Here is an 11861-nt window from a genome sequence, read left to right as displayed (position 1 = left end):
CATGATGAAGCCTAAAGTGTACGCTGGCTCCAAGGCGGATCCTCACCTCGTCCCCTCCATCACTAACAAGAGGATTGTGGGATGCGTCTGTAAGTCTTCTGTAGAAAACATGTGTGTGACAACATTATGGGATGGATCCCTACAGAGATAGACCCTTTAGTTAAAGAGTAAGATTCTTTTAGTTTAACATGAAAATATGGCAGCTCTATACACGCTAAAAGTAGGATTATTTACAGGAGTGGTGAGATATGATGCTCATACACGCTAAAAGTTAGTGATATTTAAATGGAGTATGGTGGCGATATGTGCTCTTATACAAGCTTAAAAGTCAAGTGATTATGTACAGGAGTTGGGGGAGGATATGCTGGTCTATAGACGCTAAAGTAGTGAATGATTTACATGGAGGTCGGGGGTGGTGATGGTGATTTTCAGTTCATGTTAAACTAAAAAGAATCTTACTCTTTAATAAAGGGTTCATCTCTGTAGGGATCCATCACATAATGTTGTCACACACATGTTTTTATCAGCAAGACTTACAGAGCATCCCCACAATCCTCTGTTAGTGAGGGAGGGACGAGGTGAGGATCCGCCTTGGAGCCAGCGTACACTTAGCTTCATCATGCTGTAGGGATCCGAAGGGAACACAGCAATCAGCAGGCAAACCTGCCTTCTACATGTTTCTACAAGATAGTCCATATTCAATCAGTTACGCTCCATCTCGTCATCGGCACTAGTTTCAGTCTATGGCCTTAATCTGGTGACGTAACGTACACAACTCCAGACAACACTCAGTATTACCCGCCACAACAATATTTCCACCTTATTATTCAAGATGGACCTAAACGGCATATGCACTCATTATCCAGTGTGAGCGCTATCGGAATATCCATCATTAAAAGGCCATAAATGGTTGAAGGGGAAATATGGGTGGAGTGGTTTCTGATGAGCCAGTGTGTGTGTGTGTGTGTGTGTGTGTGTTGTGTGTTAGTGCCTGACTGAGCAAGGTGTGTGTCACTGGTGTGTGTGTGGCGATGTGGGTTATTTATGACGTGTGTGGTGTGTAGCTGATGAGCGGTGTGTGTGTGTGTGTGTTGTGGCAGGTGTATTGTGCGGTGTGTGTGCAGGTGTGGGTGCGGGTGCGTGTCTGTGCGTGTCGCTTGGTGTGTATGTTGTATGGTATCTGTGAGCATGTATCCTTTTTTAGTCCGTCACATTACATTTAGTGATTACATCGTGCAGGCCTAGGAGCAGAGAGGATGTTTTTGGACGCATTCGTGGTTCTGATGTCTGAATATCAGACAGGATAAGACGTTTTACGTGACCGTATATCCAGGGACAGGAGGAGAGCATGTAAAGGACTGAAGATAGTGCTAAACCGCTCCCCGGTCATGGCATTCATGTCAGAACCTTCTCAGGCCGGTTGGCCTGCTCCTCGTCAGTGGGGATCCTGAGGAGAACCAACATACCTCAGTTACCACGTCCCCACAAAGTTTAACAAAAGCCAATTATGAGAAGAAAATAAAGTATTTAATCACAGATGGAATAGTCAACTCTTTACTCAAAACTATTTCAACAACAACGTTCACTGTTTTACCAATGCTATAACATTAATACGACCCAAATAATGTAAGTAGAATTTGACTTGGCAAAGGCGTTGGATCATCATTTATTCTTGGGGATTAAAAGGACATTGATAGGACAACTGGGCACACATGAGGACAACATGGAAGGACAACATAGACAACATGAAGGCAACGCTGGTCGACGACATGATGGACCATGAAGACGTACTATGAAGACGACAGAACATGCATACATGAAGACGACATTTAAGCGACATGAGGGACGAGACATGGGGACAACTGAAGACGACATTAAGGGGAACAGTGAACAACGATGGAGGCAACATGAAGATGACATGAGGACACCATGAGGACCACATGAAACACGATGAAGACAACATGAGATAACATGAATTTCATTGGCGGACAACATAAGACAAAACATGAGGGACAACAAGTAAGGCGACAATTGGGACAACATGATGACACACAAGAAGGCGACATTGGGACAACATGAAGACAAGTAGGAACACATGAAGGCCGACATGAGGACAACATGAAGACAACATAAGACAACATAAGGCAACATCGAAACGACATGAATGACGGACAATGAGGTCAGCTGAGACGGATGAAGTAAGAACGCCATTGGCAACAGACAAAATGAGGCAACATAAGACGGGGCAACATTGGGGAAGACGACATGAGGCAACATGAAGGACGAACATGAAGTGAGCACATGAAGTACGACAACATGAGGCAACCTTGGCCACATGAAACAAATGAAGACAACCCATTGATAGACAACATAGAAGGCGACATTGCATGAGACAACATGAGGAACAACCAAGAAGGCGGACATTGGACAGAACAACAGAGGACAACAGAAGGAGACACATCGTGACAACATGAGAAGAGAGGACTAACTATTGACTGCGACAACTAAGCAAGGACACATTAGGACAAACATGAGAAGAGAGGACCACTAAGGCATGGACGATGAGGACAACAGAGAGCAACATGAATGACAACAATGGGGAGACAACAGAATGCAACATGAAGACCAAACACATGACGACATGAGGACGACATGAGGGACATACATGAGGCCACTGCAACAGTTGAACGGACATGAATAGGCGGACGAAACGACATGAGACAGCTGACAACATGGGGACAACATGTGTACAAATGGCACTACGAGGGTTAAGTAAAACCCTAAGACGTTTCTCAGACTCGTGTCCTTTGGTCAACTGGGTGTGACGAGACACTTAGCATTAGTTAGCTAGCAGCTAAACGTCCGGTGGCGTTGAGTTCAATCTCCAGCTTGACAACGAAAACAAACTTCCTACACCTTTAACGTTACGTGTTTTCAAACACAACAGTTGACCAAAATTATTTGTGCTGGCCAATGATTTTAGAATCTATAACTGAAACATCCCGTTTGACCTCCTCTGCTGGTCGAGTTGCGACCGGAAGGGATACAGGTGCGCTTACGACCGGAAGTTACGCTAAATTTGGCAAATATAGGAGATATAACACAAGGAATTAAAGTACTTTAAGATAAATCAAAAAAGGTATACCCTTGGGAGCGTTTTATATCCCAACCCCGGGATCTTTATCCCATGTCAATGCGCGTTTTCGGTGCCTAAACCGAACAGCGGACGACAGCGGTGCTAACGTTTCTAATGCTAACATGCTACGCGGTATGAGCGCCGCGGGTTGGTCTAGATTTTTATATATAAAAAACACATTTTAACGGGTGAAACATTTCGGGCGTCCATAGCGCTAGGTGTTGGCTAGGGCCCACCTCCAGCCGCCATTCCGCGGGCTCAGACCGCATCCAGGACCGGTACCGGACCGGTGGCAGGCCCGCAGGTTAGTCGTCGGCTCTCTCACAGCGCGTAGCGTCAAACTCTGAGGCCCATCTTACCTTCTGTCCTGTCCACCTGAAGCTATCGCACGCCTGATGACGTCTGGGATTTTTATTGACGTGTCTCCAAGTGTTGAAAGTCATTATAAGCCGCTGTTACGTGATTGAAATATGTATTTTTTCTCACAACCTCGTGTTAGATCAATACAAAAACATGAATAAAAATATAATACAGTGTACACATAATCAGTCGCAGGCCCCGCGGCCCGCCATGGTTGATTCTGTGACGTGTTGTGTGTGAAAAATACGTTTTGGTTCACTTTTTTTGTTTTTCAACGTTTCTCCCTCCCTTTTCCAGCATGTCGTGTGACTTTTGTTCAATGTTTGTGTTCAATGTTTTTGTGTTATTTTCATAGTGACATTTTCAGCCGCTTTTTTCACCGATCCCATTTTTTGTGACAAACCCACAGGCCGATTATGAGGGTTGTTCGGTAGTTCAGGTCAAATTGAGCCATTTCAAATTTTTTACAAGAAGAAAGAGTTGGTCCAGTTCCAATGTTGTTCTACTGGGGGGGGGGGGGTGGGAGCTGAAATCAGGTCCTTTCCTTATTTCCTGTGATAAACATGTATTCCTGACTCAGAATCATATATTCTGGATAGACACTTATGTATGTTTTTCGCATAGTTGGATTTTAACATGATTATAACCTTGACAACAAACAAAAACCGCCACCTCGCATGTTAATATGTGCTATAGGACTGATGCATTCCCTGAACACAGATGTTAATCATCAGCTGGTGAAAATGAGATAAAGACAATATTTGTGATAGATTGAAGGAATGTTATTTCACGCGATTGTTTTTAAAACCTCCAATACGTCGCCGGGGTCAATTGACCCGCTAGGGACACAGAGAGGCCGCGGAGGTTTTGGAGCACAGGAAACGAGGGTAGAAAGTATTTTTACCCTCTTTAACAATGGGGTCTGACCTTCCTCACGGAATCCTTTCTTTTTTGCAGCACTTACACTGCAGGTTGGTCCGACATAAAGCCGATAATGACCTTAGGCCATTATGGAGAAAGAGGCAACATTGTTTAACATAAAAGGTGCCAAAAACTTGGCGAAACGCCACAAAAAACGACAGAAAAACGTCGACAAAATTGTCTTAAAAAAGGGCACTAATAAAGCACTACTAAAGGCCAGCTAAAACCACTATGTGTTGTGGCCTGGGTCTTCAGTATTTCTGTTTCTAGACAAATACAACCATGAACAGATGAAAATGTCCTTAGTAAGCCATGGGCTTAGGACTCGGGTGTCGTTTTTCTATTCATTCAATTTTTTATTTATAGTAATAATTCATAACCAGGTGTATCGATGGAGTACACTTTACAGATAGAGGTCAGGTCTAGACTAATAGGGACAGGTTCTAGACCAGATGAGGCAGGTCTAGACCAGCTAGACATGTCTGAACCCACTCCAGAATGTACAAGACGCTCAACAGTTCTAGTAGTTTCCTCAAACGCAAGCCACAGGGCGCACAAGTGGAGAGGAAAAACTTTTCGTCTTTTAGGAGAAACTGGACAGACCCAGACCCAGGCCCAGGCCCATGTCTCTTAGTAGGCGGTGTCTGTACGGGACGCGTTGGGGGTTTTTAAAGTAGTATTTGGAACTCGGACTTGTCTCATCTCGGCCATGTGTCTGCCAACGTGTCTTCTTTCTGGACCAAAGAGAAGAGAGTCCAGGTGTCTTTATTGTGTTGATAATAATATTGGCCCCCACCGACGTGTTTGCACCTCTCAGAGAAACCCAAAATGATTTTCTTTATAGTGTCATGCATAAGACTCGTTATTTCTGTCCTGGACTCGTTCTTGACTTGGACTGCAAACCCTTGTTTGTTTGATTCGTATCTAAACTTGTACTCGACTAGTCCTGGTCTTGGACTGTCTTGACTGGACTAAGGTGGCTTGACTACAGCCCTGGTTCCAGCCCTAAAATGGTCGAGGCAGGGCGAGACAAATTTTCACATCCCAAAGAGAATGAGAGTACGTGGTTTAGTAGATAGTCAGAGTCAGACCCTTTATTGCGTTATTGAGGACGAGGACGAGCGCGTGGGTGAAGACGAGAGCTGAATGGAAATGTGAAGAATCAGTTGACGTCCGCGAACGCACGTGTGATGTCCTGTGTCTCTGCCCCGTGTAAAGACAGTAGAAGGATGGAGGGTATGCAGGTTTGATCAAGTACAAGACGGAACGGTTCCAGAGACCAATCAGAGCGCGCGACGCACCCACGCCCAGGAAGTGGAAGAACCAAACGAAGGGGTCGAGGCTAGATCAGTAGCGGGGACGAGTACGTTTGAAAAAGGATTGTCGTTGGTGGTTAAAACACTCCGCAGGTTCGGACATGTGAAACCTGGGTAAAATAATTATGATTAAGTATTTATTATTATTAGTATGTTCTCTGCGCCGTAGCTGGATCTCTTCTGGCCTTCAACCCTCATGAATCTCCTGTGAGACGTCTGATCAGTTTTAGTTCTATCTGAAGACTAAGTCTGTTATTACATATTGTACTCTTAAAGACATGTTAACTGAGTACCATATGATGTACTGGAGACATATGTTATAGGAGAAATGGTCTACCAGTGTACCTATGTAACCTATGTAATGAGAACGTATGGTACAGAGAGACATATGTAATGGAGACGGATGGTTACTAGAGACATACGTTACTAGGACATTATGTTATAGAAGACATATGTTGCTTAAGACATTTGTTTGGTCTGGGGTAGACATATGTACTGGTATCACATACGTATCAGGAGAAAGTCTCTATTGGACATCATGTAATACCTATGTTATATGTGAACGTATGGACTAGAGTAAGTATGTTACTTAGGATACATATGTTGGCTTGGGAGACATTGTTGCGGGAGATCATTGTTGCTGGCGACATATGTTAATGTGAGCACATAGGTTAGCAGAGAAAGTCTCATTGACCCATATGTAACCTATCGTTAATGGGAGACGTATGGTACTAGAGACCTAATGTGTTACTAGAGACAAGTTGCTAGAGTACATTTGTTTCTGGAGTACATATGTATGGAGACAGATGTCTTCCATTGACATCGTTACCTATGATGTTACTAGAGGTACAAACGGTTACTGAGGAGATGCCGATGTTACTGGAGACAGCTAGAAAGTATTGTGTACTCTGGTTGTCTCCAGTAACAATGTACATATGTCATGGAGAGCCATAGGTCAATGGAGAATATGACAATGGGAGACAATGCTCCTCAGAACGCAATAGGTCTCTAGTAACATATGGTTACAGACATGTTCAATGGAGACTAGGTTAATGGAGACATACGGTCAATGAGACATAGGACTCTAGTAATTAACATGTTGTAGTCTAGTAACATGACATATGTCGGTTAGAGAAGCATATGTTACCATAGTCATGGAGCACCTATGTCGATGGAGACATACCGTTCTAGTAAGGTGTGGGGGGATTAGTGGGGGAGGTCTCGTGTGGCCATCAGGATTGTATGGAACACACAGGACGGGCTGCGCTGGCCTCGCCCGAGTGGTGGAGCAGAGAACCATCACCACGGCCCGTGTTTCTCTTCAGCCTTCTAGAGAGAACAACGAGCAAGTTTAGACAAACCTCAGCAGGTATGCAAGAGCGTTAAAGGCTAATGTCCACTCAGTCCGTCCATCTAAAGTTCTGTTGTTGTCTTTGAACCTTAGGGATGGATCTCACCTGACAGAGAGAGACCTTTGTTAGGTTAAGACTAAGACTCTGGGGGGCTTTTAGTGTTACATAAACACGACCCGCATCACCATACCAAACCCACCAGAACGCATGTAATAATCACTACTTTGTAGCGTGTTATAGTAGCAGATATCTCCACGGAACTCCATGTAAATATAATCACTACTTTACGTGTATAAGCAGGGGGCCATATCGTCCACGGGACTCCCATGTAAATCAATCAGCTCTTTAGCAGTGTGTATAGAGCAGCATATCTCCACCAGGCTCCATGTAAATATCACTATTCTTAGTGTGTATAGAGGCAGGGCACTATCTCCCCAGGACTCCATGTAAATAATCAACTCTCATTTAGATTGTAGTAGAGCAGCATATCCCACGCAGACTCCCATGTAATAATCCACATACTTTTAGCGTGTAATTAGAGCTAGCATATCTCCACATGTAAATAGTGAATTAAGGTTTATTCCAACACAGACCATAGTGGTGATGTTGGAACAGTGGAATATGATGAACCAAAGGACGTCTTTTGGAGTTATTTTATTTAGTTCTGTCCACTTCTGAACTTTGAAGGTGTTTTACAATGATAATAGTGGGATTTAATTACATGGACACTGGGTGAGATATTGCATGACTATACACAGCTAAACAGTATCGATACTTTACATGGACGGGGGGGTATGGCGTGGTGGGGGGGGTGGGAGTCTGGTGGAGATATGCTCTTCTAGTACAGGGTTCGCTAAAAGTAGGATTTATTACATGGAGTCTGGTGGTTCTGGTGATGGTGACTTTCTGTTTCTGTTAGACCGAAAAGAATCTTACTCTTTAACAAAGGGCTCTTCTCTGTAGGACTCCATCCCATAATGTTGTCACACACACGTATTTTTCTACAGAAGAATTACAGACACATCCCACAACTAGCTGTTAGTGAGGAGGGGACGAGGTGAGGATCCGATTGGATGCAGGTTACACTTTAGGCGCATCTGCGGTAGGGATCCTGAAGGAACACAGAAATTCAGTCAGAGAGAACCAAAGATCCCTTAATCTAACTGATTCCATAAATTCTGCCTTCTTTTGCATCCCTAATATAATGAATTTTTTCCAATTCGGATGTTTATTGTCTTCTATACTGCACTACAGTGCACAAGAGTGTGAAAAAAGAAAAGAAATGAAAACAAAAACATTGGAAAAGGAACAAGAAAGACCAAAATATTAAATGATAACGTTTTGAAAAATCTAAAAAATTATGGCTGAACAAAAAAACAGTAAGAACTTGCAAAAAACGAGAAAGAAAGGCCAAAAAAAAAGGGACCAACATTCTTTTGGCGCTTTTTTTTCTTTTTTCTGTCATACTTGTGTTCTTCGTTTGCCTTCGCTGCCCTGCCAAGTACAAAATGGAGGGGTTTGAGGATTGTCAGCAGTACGTGGGGATAAGTCTGTGTGGCTTCGTAGCCGCGCCCCCTTCAGGCATTCATGTGACCTCGCCAGCGGTGGCCTGCTCCTCGTCCGTGGGGATCCCTGTAGGAGGAAGACCAAGGCCTCAGTTACACGTCCCCCTGAGTGGGCTAGATATAATAGTACACCAATATCGTGATTATGAGACTAGATATCGTACTAGGTTTTGATTATCGTGATAGAAAAGTGTCTTTTCCGCGTTTTACAGGCCATTACATAACGTGATGTCATTTCCTGTCCTCACCAGACGGGTGTTGTCGCGGTTATATTATATTATATTTTTTGTGTGGAAAGCACCGATAGTCAACTCTACGATATCGTAAACATATCGATATCAGGAATTGGGTCCAAATATCGTGTGATAATTGGATTATGCCCGGCCATCACTAATCACAAAAAGAAGTTTTTATTAAAGTGAAAGTTGGAAATCTTGTGTGTGTTTGTATGTGTCTTTATGTGTGTGTGTGGTGTTGTTTCTATGTGCGTGTGTGTGTGTAGTGTCATATGTGTGTTGGTGTGTGGGTTGTGTCGCTATGTGGTGTGTCTTTGGTATGTGTCTCTATGGGTGACTGTATGTGTCTGTGTGTGCTGGTGTGTGTCTCTATGTGAGGGTGTGTGTGTGTGTATGTGTCTCTTGGTGTGTGTGTGTGTGTGTATGTTCTTATGTTGTTGGTTGTGTGTCTCTAGTTGCGGTGTCTCTGTGTGTGTGCAGTTGTATGTGTTGTGTCGTGCGCGTGTGTGCCTATATGTGCCGGCGTGTGTGTTGGGGGGGTGTATTGTCTCTATGTGGTGTGTGGTGTCTCTATCGTGAGTGTTTCTCTGTGTGATTGGCCTTTTAGGTGTCTGGGTGTGCGCGGTAGTGTGTCTCTATGTGTGTGTGTCTCGGGGGGTGTGTGTGGGCATGCGTTGTGTGTGGTGTGTGTGTGTGGGGGTGTGTGTGTGTGTGGTGTGGGGGGGTGTGTGTGTGGTGTGTGTGTGGTGGGGATGCTTGTGCTTGTGTGTGGGGTGGGCATGCTTGTGTGTTGTGTTGTGTGTGTGTGTCTGCTGTGTGTGTGTCGTGTGTTGGGTGTGTGGGTGTGGGTGTGTGTTGTGTGCCTTTGTATGTGGTCTGTGTGGGGCGAGTGTGGTCTCTATGTGTGTGTGTCGTATGTGGGGGTGTCGCTGTGTGTGTGTGTAGTGTGTTTGTGTGTGTGTGTGTGTGTGTGTGGTGTGGGCATGCTTGTGTGTGTGTGTGTGTGTGTGTGTGTGTGTGTGTGTGTGTGTGTGTGTAGTATTAAGTTAAGGAAATATTTCTAAAAAGAAAATAATATCCTTGAGCGTAAAGTTAATTAAGTTGGAATAAAGTTTTTAAAAGTCAATGTGTGTGTGGTGTAAAAAGTACTTTATATCATAAATTGAATCCGATCATCATCAATCGACTCTCAGTGGAGTTTACATGATAAACTATTAATAAGTAAAGTTCCAAATACAGTTCACAACAACATATCAGGAGACATAGCAGTATGGGTCGTGAACGTGATGAAAAACTATCTGTTACCAGCTTAGTTATCTGTCATATTTGATAAATCGGTGTTATGTAAACCGTTAAGCATTGTTACAGAAGACGTTTTCCCCAAAACTAGGATTATAACCGACTACATACATTACAAAATAAATTGACTATTTCATATATTTCTGTTCCGAACCTCTCTGTCACACACAGTCCTCGACTAACGTTAACCTCGGTTAATGGTTATTTTGTGGGAATTAAAAAAAGAACATTGAGACAGGAAAACGGGTCAATTCGACCCGAGGCAACATGAGGACAAACAGCGGGTTAAAGACTTGGAATAGTCATATTTAAAAATAGACAACGTATTTCTAATGTGCGCCGAATTGTAGAGTGTTAGTATAGTTCTACTGTGGTAGTATATGTATACAAGCTGTACATTTAACTACCAGCTAAACTCGATTTTTCGCTCTAAATGCTAACTTTTAAAGGACACTTTGGTCTGAAGTTGAACACACCCCCCCCGCGGGCAGAAAGAACTGGACGTTACGTGTACCTCGCAGGGGGACCCAACCGTTATTTTAACTGCGATTAACGGGTGTTCCGGGGTCTATGTCCAGGTGTCGGGTGTCCCTACCGCCGGCGGCCATGCGCGGGCCAGAGCCGGTACCGGGGCGCCCGGCGGGTCGAGCGGCTGGACAGCGAGCGGAAGCAGTAACCTGCAGCAAGTTTCTGCTTTGATTGTCCTGTCGCTAGTCGCGGGACTATCTGACGTCGTAGGTCACCCAGTTGTGACGCCCGTAAGCTGTTTCCAGTTGTTGTGTTGTTTATTATAGAGACTACTTCCATGGATTGTATCAAATTAATGAATAAATGAACGAAAATACACATGTGTTAACAAGAGGCAATTGTTATTTTTAATTTATAAAATACCAATTAAAGAATATATTAGGAGCTCAAACTACAGATATATAATTAACACTATTATATATAATATATATATATATCCTATAGTGGGTGTGCATACGTTGGTCTTTGAGTGGGTGTGTGTATGTGGGTGTAGATGTTGTGTGTTTGTGCTTTGGGAGTGACCAGTGTGTGTATGTGTGTCTTTGTGTGTTGCAGTGTGTTCTTTGTGTGTGTGTGTGTGTGTGTCTCGGAGTGTGTGTGTGTAAGTGTCTTTGAGGTGGTGGGTGTGGGTGTGTACAGGTGTATTGGAGTGTGGCCTGTGAGTGCGTGTGTGTGTGGTCTTTGTGTGAGTGTAGGTTGTATTTGTGTGTGTGTGTGGGGTGTGTGCTGTACGGTCTTGGATGTGTGGTGTGTGTGTGTGTGTGTGTGGGTACATGGGTCTTGAGGGGTGTCACGTGTGTGTGTGGTGGTCGCTGTGTGGTCGACATGTGTCTTTGGTGTGTGTGTGTGTGTGTGTGTGTACATGGTGTCTTTGAGGTGTGTGTGTGTGTGTGGGCGTGTGTTGTGTCTGTGGGTGTGCGACGTGTGTGGTGTCTCGAGGGTGTGTGTGTGGTGTGGTGTTGTCTCGGTGTGCTGTGTGTGTGTGTGGTGTGTGTGAATTAGTTTAGTACCCTCAGTGTATTGTCCTATAGAGTAAACCCAAATGAAGTCATAATTTAAGAGAGAGACGGGTTTATGGGACACAGTTGACAGCGACGACAAAACACAGAAATTAGTTATCTCATTATAATAATTAATATTCTCTCCCA

General features: G+C 43.9%; 1 protein-coding gene across 1 annotated transcript in view; it reads left to right on the top strand.

The window, feature by feature from the left end:
- Positions 1-11861, top strand: part of cox5ba (cytochrome c oxidase subunit 5Ba) — a gene marked incomplete at its 5' end in the record, with an annotated part of 21084 nt that overhangs the window by 7444 nt on the left and 1779 nt on the right.

Source organism: Etheostoma spectabile, unplaced genomic scaffold (assembly GCF_008692095.1).
Source record: "Etheostoma spectabile isolate EspeVRDwgs_2016 unplaced genomic scaffold, UIUC_Espe_1.0 scaffold453, whole genome shotgun sequence".
NCBI lineage: Eukaryota > Metazoa > Chordata > Actinopteri > Perciformes > Percidae > Etheostoma > Etheostoma spectabile.
The sequence above is the reverse complement of the archived record's forward strand: the minus strand, read 5'-3'. Positions and strand labels throughout refer to the sequence as shown.